Below are 12,251 nucleotides of genomic sequence, written 5' to 3'. Positions count from 1 at the left end.
TTTTCTGAAAACAGTCTGATGCCATCATGGCCTGTATCTAGAGTTTCTCCATTTGTGTAATCTCATGAAATTTCTCTGATAACAAAGCATGCTGACATCCTTCCTATTAGATATATGCAGAGATCTCTGCAGAGTGGGTTGTACTAAAAGATCTGTGTTGTATGGGAGTCCCCTTCTTTGCAGTTAACGGTTTGTTATCTCTTGTTATTTTCACAATTTTTCCTGAAAAAGCAGAAGAACAGAGTGTAGTATAAGCTTTCTCTTTTTACATAGCCTTTGAGATCTCATAGAAATGTATTTTCTTTGTGAGACCTCATGATAGAAAAGTGTGCAGATATTTCAGAAAAAACATGGTCACGTTCAGATTTCTTGCAGTCAAATAATAACTCATTGTGTATAGATTGATCTAACTTTTTGATATCAGAAGCAAGCAAAGCAGCTTCCTTCCTGACTGTGATTTATAAGAATTTTGAGAAATTCTGCCCCTGGGCGTTAACATTTTATTTGCTGATGGAAGTGTGACTGGACAATTATGCAGCCTCAAAGGCTTAGGAACACATGCAGACATGTGCTGTGACCTTGTTACTTAATGCAGTAAGTTAGGGAGATGTCCGATGTGCAGAGCAAGATATTGAAATAAACTAGGACTCTGCTAATCAAACTACTTTATGCAGCATGTCTCCTTTCAAGCTGAAAAAAACACTAGCTAAAACTTCTGCAAATGGATAAAAGATATTAAACATAGGTTCATAGGTTCATAGGTAGGTAATAGGCTATTGGCCCTAGGGCCTATATAAGCCTAGCCAAATGGTACCCTGGCTTTTGCCACCCAAGAAAATTATTTTCCTGTGCCCCTGTCAAGCAGAGCCACAGAAGTGATCCCCGGGGTGAATGTCCTATCTCCCATCCAATCATCAAGATTTTTCTTGAAGAGTGCTAATGATGAGCTTTGTTTGATATAGATAGGTAGTTTGTTCCAGAGTATGGGAAGTCTCTGGGACAGGAATCTTTATTGTGGTGACAAGGTTTAGATTCCTAGAGCGTGTAGCTCAGAGGGATTGGGATTTCTTTAAGTGGAGCATGTCCAACAGCTCTGGGTTTGACATGGCTTTGTATGTTAGGCAGAGATCGCCTCTGAGTAGGCGATATGTGACAGAGTAAAGCTGGAGTTTTTGAGACGGTCTGCATAGGGCATCTGTTTGAGGCCTGTAATCCTCTTTGTGAGGTATTTCTGTGGCCTTTCCAGTTGTTATAGATGTCTTGTGAGGTACATACCAAAAGGGGCGTTGTATTCTATAATGGGTCTAATGAGTGATGAGTAGAAGGGAACAATGACCTCTTTTTTCCTGGATGAGAAACCTTTTGTGATGAGGTGTGCCACATAAAAGGATTTCCTGACTACTGTGGCGATGTGATTATCAAAGGAGAGACTACTGTCCACCTGTGTCCCAAGGTCTCTTATCACACTTTCTGTGTTAAGTAGACTACTGCCTATGTGGTAGTTCATGGGTACAGAGTATTTACCAAAAGGGATGACAATGCACTTTTTGTCATTGAGCTTGAGGACATGGCTTTGACACCAGGCATCTGTCTCAGTGAGGTCCTTTTGTAGGATGTCCACATCATTAGAAGTTTTGATTATGGCTCCTAGTTTGCAGTCTTCTGCGAACTTTGTTAGCCAAAGACCTTCTGTGTTAGCCTGTACTTCAGAGAAGTAGATGCCAAACAGGAGAGGACCTAGGACTAAACCCTGTGGTACTCCACTTGTCACTGGTCTGAAGTTGGATTTAGAGACTGCTACTTTCACAGTGTGGGTTCTGTCAGTGAACCAGTTGGCAACCCATCTTGTGACATATGGATTTATACCTAGTTTAGTGAGTTTGTCTATAATTCCAGAGTGGGGTATGGTGTTGAAAGCCTTGGCGAGATCTAGATAGGCTGTGTGAACCACCTTATCCTCATCTACGACTTTGGTGACCACTTCAAAGATGTCTATCAGGTTTAGGAAACATGATCTGCCTTTTACAAACCCAAACTGGGTAGGGTCCAGAGTTTGGAGATTACCAATGTCATTGTTTATAATTTCCATGATGATACGCTCCATAGCCTTGCAGACCAAGCACGTCAGGCTAATGGGGTGGTAGTTCCTGGGGTCCATGGTGGCTCCCTCTTTGTGGAGTGGGATAACCATTGCTGTACACCATTCAGTGGGCACAAAGCCTGAAGTGAGGCTACGACTGAAAATGGTACTTAGGTGGGGTGCCAGTTCGTTCTGTAGTTCATGTAGATCGTAGTCTGGGATGTTGTCAGGTCCCATGGATGCTGTGTTCTTGGCTTTGGAGAGTGTGATTTTTACCTGTGCAGCCATGATTATGGGTACTTTGCATTCTTCTGGTATAGAAATAGGCCCTTTAGGGGATGAGACAGGGGTAAAGTTAGCACTGAACCTATCTTCTGCCAGGATGTTGGCAATATCAGTTGGTTCTGTATATTTAGTGCCATTGTGCTGCAACTCAGAGCAGATTTGAGTGTTGCCATTGAGATTCTTGACATAGCTGTAGAATGCTTTGTGGTTGTCTTTAGAATCAGTGGCAATTTTGTTTTTGTAACTAGCTTTGGAGGATTTTATGAGGGATCTCAGCTTCTTACTGAAGCTGACCACAGAGTTCCTCCAATCATGGGATTTTACTCTTTTATGCAACAGTTTATTTCTTCTGTTGTAGTTTGTTTATAGCAGGGGACCACCAGATTGGCTTTCTTTTTTTGGAGGATAGCATCTTGCTTCTGTTAGGGATTGCATGATCCATGCACTCATGTAATTGCTTATAAAGTGCAATTGTATAGGATTCAGCAGTCGTATCTCTATTGTCCGTCAGCATGGATATCGTGAAGTTTGCCACTTCTGTCTTAAGAAGCATGAAGTTGGCTTTGGAGAAATTTTTAAGATGGTTTCCCTAATAGGGGTGGGATGTGGATGTCTAGGGTGATTTGATTGTGGTCGGATCCGACCAACGAGGAATTGTCCTTTGGTGTGGAACACCGGTTGCCCATGTTGGTAATCACCATGTCTAGAATATTGCTCCCCCTGGTGAGGGTGTGGATAAGTTGATTCAAGGCATTGGAATTTATGAATTCCAGAAAACGGAGAGCACAAGAGTTGGTACATGAGTAGTTTTCCCAGTTAATGGTGGGGTAGGAATTTGCCCATTATAAGGGTGTTAGGTTGTACCCTAATATTTTCCAGTGTATCAAGAAATGAGGAGTGGAAATCCTGAGGCATGGTGGGGGATCTGTAGCAAGCTACAATTTGCACTGCGGTCTTGCCCAGAGTTAGTTGCACTTGGATAATCTCAGATGCATTATGCTGAGCAACTAGCCTGGAGGTGTGGATATCCTTGAATATGGACACACCTCTGCCTTTAGTGCTTCGGTCCAGGTTAGGTGGCCGAAAGGTGTTGTATGAATTATAGCCTGGTAATGCAGGGATGCTCTTTGGAGCCTTGAGCCAGGTCTCTGTCACTCCACAGATGTCAATGTTCTCCATTTTATGGAGTGCCTCGAGTGAGTGCATTTTGAGGTTTAGACTTCTAGCATTAAGTAGCATTACCCTCAGATTTTGCTTGCTTGTACCTGTTACAGTGGTGAATTTGTCATTTGAATTTTGCCTAAAAAAGGCACTATAGTGGTGGCAAGAGCCTTAGCTAGTATCCGGAATCCCAAGGGCGACAGGTGCAGGCTATCTCTGGCAAAGCATCGTGGCTTGTCGATCATGTCATCCCAGGCAGACAGATACTGGATCCCCTTAGAATGACACCAGAAGCTTAGCCAATTGTTGAAGTCAATCATTTTGTCCTTGTACTGTGGTATCATTCTGGGTGATGGCAGGATGCTACTCAGGGCTAGGGTCATACCTGCCTGGGCTACAAGATCAGAAAGCCCCTCTGTCTCTCTTTTCATGTAGTCCAGGGAGGTACGTCTCAGGTCATTCACACCAACATGGACAATGACAGTGTCATATTTCTACTTGCTGTGGAGTGACCTGACTGCATGCATTATGTGGCGGATCCTGGCACCTGACAGGCAGCTGACAGTAACTTTCTCCTTGTCTAGCCTGGTGAGTGGAACATCAATGTGACTTACTAAAGAGTCACCTATGACTAGAGTATTGGGTACGTTGTTATGCTTTATGGGCTGTGGTTGAGTGGCACACTGAGTTTGTGGGCTATGTGTCATTTGGGTTGTGTTGGGGGGTGGAGGTGGCTTGCGTTTCTGTTTTGGATGTCCCTGTTGCTTGGATAGATTTTTTTTGAGAGCCTCTATGAATGTAGGTGCGTGTTTTGTATTTCTATGTGTGTGTTTTGGTGGTGTAGGTTTTGAGGGACTATGTGATGAGTGTGGTGTGGTGCAAGTGTTTACCCTCTCCTCTTGACTGTCTAATCCAGTCTTGTGTGAAGACAGCTTTGCTTCCAGTTTGGTTATATAAGTGCATCTCTCACAGGTTGTAGTGTTGGGTGGCAGGAGGAGAGGGTTGTCTGTGTACATGAGACAATTGCTGCATTGCCCCAAGATGCCCAGATTCATCAGGTAGACAGGAGAAGACACTGGGAGCTGACCCTTAGACATGCCTGGATAGGTGCTTATTTATTAAGTACTAAAAACTGTTTTCCTCTAGACAAATGAGGGAAGTTGAGTGCTGTAGTAATTTGTAGCTTATTTAGTGCTTACAATGAGTTTTGAACAAGTGCTGAGCTCAAAGAAACAGATTTGAGCACTGAAAGTAGAAAAATGCCTAGTTCTAAGGAACTAAATTAAACTAGAAGGTTTCCCTCCAACACAGAAAGGATTGGGGGCTCAGAAGCTTACAAACAATCCTGGATACAGCAAATCTGTATCTGGACTAGACAACTTATAGGAAAGGCTGGAAACAAGCTTTTTTTTTTTTTTGTAAAGTGGAAAGGGGAAAGGAGGAGCAGAAGCTAACTGGGTAGGCCTTCTCAAATATTCTCCCTGCTGGGATAGGTAGAATGAGGTAATGACATTAGACTGGGAGGAGTGTTCCAAATCAAATTTACAGTAGGGGCAGGCACCTGCAAAGCCACCAAGTATAAAAACAGCATACCAAAAGGGAGGGAGGGTGGAAAACAAAATTCAGAACAAACAAACCCAATCAGATGCTTAACAATTGTAGAACATTCTACTTAATACCTCACACACAGTGAGTAAAATAAAAGTGCTATAAATAACTCAGAAAAAGCAAACAACAGGATACTTAATGTTATATATCACAGATTAGTTAGCTCAGAGCCCTTCCTCTGACTTCCTACAATTAGCTCAGTGTGAAATGGCAGAAACAATCACAAGTTAACTTCTTAAGTAACAAAGTTGAAACCTGAAACAACTTTAAAAAAGCTTGAAAGAACCAATGAGGTGCTTACTCCAAGGTGTAGTATAGGCAACCCTAGTCAGCCAATGACCACAAACAATTCACTCTCACTGAAAAGCTATACTGGCCTTGGCTAATCTATGATGGCCTGGGAAATGTGCTCAGACACACAGCCTCTACTAACAAACAACAAGTCCCAAAACACAAGCCTGAATATGGACAGTGCTACAGTACCAACACTACTTAGGCAGAAAAAACTGTAGAAATGTTTAAACAGATGAAGGATCAAGGTGACTCTAGAGAATTCTTTTAAATGCAAACAAGTTATATGAAACACTCCTAGCAGGAAATCAGAACAAACAAACCCAACCAAATGCTTAACAATTGTAGAAAATTCTAAATAATACCTCACACACAGTGAGCAAAATAAAAGTGTTATAAATAACTCAGAAATAAGCAAAAACAGGATACTTAATGTTATATATCGCAGATTAGTTAGCTCAGAGCCCTTCCTCCAACTTCCTCTGATTAGCTCAGTGTGAAATGGCAAAAACAGTCACAAGTTAACTTCTTAAGTAACAAAGTTGAAACCTGAAACAACTTTAAAAAAAGCTTGAAAGAACCAATGAGGTGCTTACTCCAAGGCATAGTCCAGGCAATCCCAGTCAGCCAATGACCACAAACAATTCACTCTCACTGAAATGCTATACTGGCCTTGGCTAAGCTGTGATGGCCTGGGACATGTGCTCAGACACACAGCCTCTACTAACAAACAACAAGGCCCAAAACACAAGCCTGAATATGGACAATGCTACACTACCAACACTACTTAGGTAGAAAAAACTGCAGAAATGTTTAAACAGATAAAGGATCAAGGAGACTCTAGAGAATGCTTTTAAATGCAAACAAATTATATGATACACTCCTAGCAGGAAATCAGAACAAACAAACCCAACCAGATGCTTAACAATTGTAGAAAATTTTCTATAATACCTCACACATAGTGAGCAAAATAAAAGTGTTATAAATAACTCAGAAATAAGCAGAAAACAGGGTACTTATTGTTATATATCACAGATTAGTTAGCTCAGAGCCCTTCCTCCGACTTCCATCGATTAGCTCAGTGTGAAATGGCAGAAACAGTCACAAGTTAACTTCTTAAGTAACAAAGTTGAAACCTGAAACAACTTTAAAAAAAGCTTGAAAGAACCATTGAGGTGCTTACTCCAAGGCGTAGTCCAGGCAACCCCAGACAGCCAATGACCACAAACAATTCACTCTCACTGAAATGCTATACTGGCCTTGGCTAAGCTATGATGGCCTGGGACATGTGCACAGACACACAGCCTCTACTAACAAACAACTAGGCCCAAAACACAAGCCTGAATATGGACAATGCTACACTACCAACACTACTTAGGTAGAAAAAATGCAGAAATGTTTAAACCGCTAAAGGATCAAGGAGACTCTATAGCATTCTTTTAAATGCAAACAAGTTATATGATACACTCCTAGCAGGAAATCAGAACAAACAAACCCAACCAGATGCTTAGCAATTGTAGAAAATTCTACTTAATACCTCACACACAGTGAGTAAAATAAAAGTGCTATAAATAACTCAGAAATAAGCAAAAAACGGGATACTTAATGTTATATATCACAGATTAGTTAGTTCAGAGCCCTTCCTCTGACTTTTTCCGATTAGCTCAGTGTGAAATGGCAGAAGCAGTCACAAGTTAACTTCTTAAGTAACAAAGCTGAAACCTGAAACAACTTTAAAAAAAAGTTTGAAAGAACCAATGAGGTGCTTACTCCAAGGCGTAGTCCAGGCAATCTTATGATTGCAAAGATGGCAAGTGATGAATATTCTTGTACAAAGTAAATCAGTGTATCGACATCCAGCCTATGGCAAAAAGAAAGGACTGGAGAACTACATACAACACAGCAAACTCCAAAACAGAAAATGGCCTAGACTACATTTTGACTAGAAGAGAAGTGTTATCACAAGCACAATGTACATTCACACACACATACACACACCCACACACACACACGCACACACACACACACACACACACACACACACACACACACACACACACACACACACACACACACACATGCACACGCAGAGACACACACTTACTTATGGCATGAGTTTTAGGAGAATGGATTATGCAGTGGTGAGAGACAAGGTCAAGGATATGTTGGAAGACAAGCATCACACTGAGGTAGTGAACAAGCTACACAAATGGGTTAGGGATGGTGTACTGGTGGTGTACTCATGAATATGAAAAGATGGAAGGATAAGCAAAAGGCAAACAGAGAAGAAGGCTAAAATGGTAACACACGAATGCAAGATTAGTAATCAGGGTAAAGACAGGATGCACAGGGCATGGAAAGGAGGTAGTGGGGAGGTGGAAGGTGCACAGTACAAATGGGGCTAAGAGAATGGCAACAAAGGTTGCAAGCTCAGCAATGACAAAAGTTGAAAGGGAGTTAGAATGGAAGCAATAGGGAAAAAGGCTTTTAAGTACACAGTATCAGGATTAAAGAAGAAGAATAAGAAGGTGTGGTTATGCTAAGTCAAGATGACAGGCAGATTAGAGAAGTGTAGGGGGAAAACTGTATTGGCTCAATTCATTGTTTCAGTCTTTGCAAAGCAAAGCAAAGGTAGACTGCTATACTGCAATGAGATTGACCACAGTAGGAAGAGCAATACAGAAACAACAGAATTTAAAGCAAGGAGGCAGAATGGCAATTGTTTATCCTTAGGGTGGATAATACACCAGAACAAAAAGGACTACCTCACAGGTTCAGCCTGATGAAGAAGTTCAACAGAACACTGGCTGGTGTAGAAGTACCTGAGGACTAGAGGGCAAATTAATGTAGTACCCTTGTACAAGGGAAGGAACATTAAACCGCTAGGAGAACTGCAAGCAAGTTGGCCTAATAGCTGTAGCAGGGAAAGCCATGGGAAGAATCCAGAAGGCAAGGATGGAAACAATTTTTCTTTCCTGTAATCTATCTCTTAATCTTTTTATACATCTTCTGTCCAGAAATTTTGTGCTTTTGCATAATAGTAAATATACATAATTTATTTCTTATCCTCAATAGTCCACTCTTTCATTTTATGGCACTTTTTTGGCCTGTCAGTTTTTGTGTTTTATTAGACTACTACTTCCTTCTACAACAGTAAGGCCATACTTTCCCTGAGCCTGATCTAACCCCATTGAAGGAATGTTTTTGTATTTTGAGGATTCTACAGTCGTTCTTTCCACTCCTGCCACCAGTGCACCTACCAGGATTGGGCACTTTTTTATCCTGATACTTGTGCACCCAGCTGTCTTTTTTATTTTTTAACCTACTTCTGTCCATGATATATACTATGTAAAATACAGTCCATATATCAGTATCATATTGATAAGATTTTGTATAAAAAAGGATCACCTCATGAAGGGTACACACCAAGACTTGAGGATGAATTCAGTTCCAGGAATGCTGCTCTCTTTTGCTTGCTAATTTTATCATATTTTCATTGGGAAAGTTGTGGTGGTTGAGGGAGAAGGAAGTGATTTAAAGGTGGATTGTGTATATCATTGCCATGCCACCAGCTTTCTTATACTGTCTGTCATTTCTAATGATTTTTGTATCCTGGGGAGATAATTTCCTGGTCTTTAGCACCAGTATGATGACAAAGGAATTAAAAAATGTGGTTAATTAAATAATTAAGATTTCCTAATGTCTCCTAATATTTTTCTGTTTCTTTTTCTGTGATGCCATATTACTGTACACTGCACTTTGTTGGTGAGGTTTTACAGTCTGAACTCCATGAATTTGTGAATTATTTCCTCTGAGAACATGAGAATAATTTCCTCTGTGACTGCAGATTATTTTCCCTAACTTCACTCTGTCATCTTGCTCATTGTTCCTGCACCTACATTCTGTGAATATTCTAAATCATGCCAGATGGATTACAAATGGTACTTCCCAAAATGTTAGGTTACTGAATTTGTTTCAATTATAAATAAAAACTGTACTCTTTGTTTTATGTACAAAACACAGCTTAATGTTGCCTAGCAATTTCAATTTTATGAACAGAGGTATTTGACTGAGACAGTAAACTTCACAAGCCTAGTTTTCTGACTGCACTTTAAGTAATGCTGTTGCATTCACCTAAGGTATCAAGCTTATGTTTTATAAATGCATGATTTAAAACCAGCTTTTCAGTCCAATGTCTTTTATTTTGACAAACTGTTGAGTTGCTGAGCACAGTGAGAAAATTCTGCTCAAAGTCTCAGCACAAATATCAGCCCTGCTCAAAAACAGGTCATATCTACTTTTGGTCATTTGGTTAGGGGATTAGCCATATTAGAGTTTGCACATACATTAGCTTTGATTTCGTCAGTCACTTGAAGTCCTCTCCTTTTTCTCTTGACTTGCATACCTGACAAAAATGGTTGGAGCAGCCACAAGTCCTATATTCTCTATTAAAAACTTGACATGATTTTTTTCATGTTGATAATCGCACCTTAAATGACATAGTGTTTGCTGGATTGAACTATATCAACTGCATTATGCAAAAGTGAAACTTTTTGTTGCAGTACTGTTTGAAACATTAAGAGCTTTATGCTTTGACATTACAGCACTGTTCTGCTACCTGTAGTTTGTCTTCACTGCATTATTCCATCTGTTACTTATGGACTCTAGCTTTATTTTAACTTTATAAACATGAAAATCTTCTACAAGCTCTTTCCTTTGGACACTGGTTAAGTCTGCTGCTCTATACACAGTCATAGTCCTTTCTGGTATCAAACTGGATTCTAACCAAAACTCCTAACAAAGAGACTGGACTTTATAATAAAATAGCTATAAATGGCAGGTAATCACTGTTGCTTATACTTCACCATGGCTGAATTCTGGTGTTAATTTTAAAGTATACTTTAAAGTATACTTCAAGGAATTTCATTCTTTATCATCTATATTTAATATTTCACAATAAATTCACTGCATGTATTATATTTTAAGCAGATGCCTTTAAGAGCTGCTATTGGATAAAACAGCATGTGACAGTTTCTTGCTTCATATAAATGAACTATTTTTGATGTTTAGAGTCATTCTAATGAAATTAGCATTCCTATAAAATACTTGTGATAGATTTTCTGGTGTTTGTTCTATTACCATAAGATCTTTGATGGACTCTTGCTTTTATTTTGGATTCTGAAAATGTTTACATTTTACTCAATCATTTTTTATGCAACATTGAATTCTGTCAGCACTGAAATCTGCAAATCAATAAATTCACAGTGGTTGGTTCTATGTCTTAATTCAGTCACATATGCATGAACAAATTCCTATGAATCATGCCCTCTACTCAAAATATAAATCATGACAATTTTTTTTACTGAACCAAGGGGAATGTCAATATAAAAGTACAATTTTACAGCATTTCTTCAGAGTTAACTGAAAAGAGTGAAATACGTTTAAATTTCAAGTTTTTTTCATCAGACTGATGATAATGGCATTAAGGCATTAAGGATTTTTATGTATTTAATCTGGGCTGAGGCACCTAGGCAGCAGGACATTTCCCTGTGGTACATTTGGTTGGGGATATATGGTTGAAGTAACATTCAGCTGCAGAGAAATATGGCCATTGTGAATTTCCTTTGGGAAAACAGAAGGGTGAGGTGCCATGCCCACACCTTCAATAATCAAATGTACAGGGAGAAGGGTCTGTATTAGAAGAACAAAAACCCTAAACCACAAACGCTCACATGAATGAAAATGTCAGTGATCGAAGTTGCTATGCTCCCCACACTCCCCCGCTAACTATATATTCTAACTCCGAGGTTACACTACAGTGAGGAAAGGGCAAATATCCCACTCCTCACTGTAACATGACCCCGCAATCTCACTTTTGATTCCCGGCATTTTCGATCATGTGAGCATTCGTGGTTTAGGGTTTTCGTTCTTCTAAAATAGACCCCAGGGGGAAAATAATGTCCATGGCCCTCATGACAACATGAGACAGAAGGCAGTGTGGCAGGCATCAACAGCAGGCTGGCCAATGAGCATGTCAGGGGTGGTAAACATGCAGTGCACAATGGGCAGTGCCTTTGTAAGTGGTGTGTATGGACCACTACCCCTTCATAGTATCTAGGGAACATTATCTAAAATGCATACTTAAACATAAATGTGACTACAGTAGCATGCAGGATTTAGCACGCTTCTACATGTTGTAGTTACCTAAGCATGCATTGCACACTGAGCACAACATTCATTACTTCTGCTCCCATGCACTTGGCTACTAAAGCTGTGGGCATGGCATTGTGTGCTTCTGTTTGTCTACAGGGAATTCACAAACAGCCATGATTCTCTGCAGCTGAATGTCACTTGAGCCATGTTTCACTAACCAAATGTTCCACCGGAAAATGTCTTGCTGGCTAAGTGCATAAACCCGTTATTTCTAAAGGTGCTTACCATTTAGATTATTTCATGAAATGTTCTCGGGAAATTCAAAATGTACTGCCATGCACTCTTAAATTTATTTTGTAAATCTCTGAAAACCTTCCTATAAAACTCAATCAGTGCTGATTCAACTCCATCCTCATTAACAATAATCATGTTAAAATTGCAGTGTATGCCTAGATAGCTGACAATACAAGATCAATTAAATCATTTTGGCAGATGAGGGCTTGAAAATATGCTCTTGTCTACAAAATAACATTTAGCAGTGCTTCTGATGAGTATATAACCATGTGCATGATGAAGTCAGATAAATGATTATAGTTCTTAACATTTAATGTGTAGAATGTGTAGTATTTGTCTCTTTTACCAGAATAAAAAGTAATGTATTTTTTGTTATCTT

At 39.8% G+C, this 12,251-nt stretch overlaps 1 protein-coding gene across 2 annotated transcripts in view; it reads right to left on the bottom strand.

Annotated features, from left to right (window-relative positions):
* Positions 1-12,251, bottom strand: part of LOC122812287 (basement membrane-specific heparan sulfate proteoglycan core protein-like) — a 422,530-nt gene that overhangs the window by 35,741 nt on the left and 374,538 nt on the right. The window lies entirely within an intron of this gene.

This window comes from Protopterus annectens, chromosome 9.part0, assembly GCF_019279795.1.
Source record: "Protopterus annectens isolate FY-2018-M chromosome 9.part0, PAN1.0, whole genome shotgun sequence".
Classification (NCBI taxonomy): Eukaryota; Metazoa; Chordata; order Ceratodontiformes; family Protopteridae; genus Protopterus; species Protopterus annectens.
This window is presented reverse-complemented; position numbering and strand designations above follow the sequence as displayed.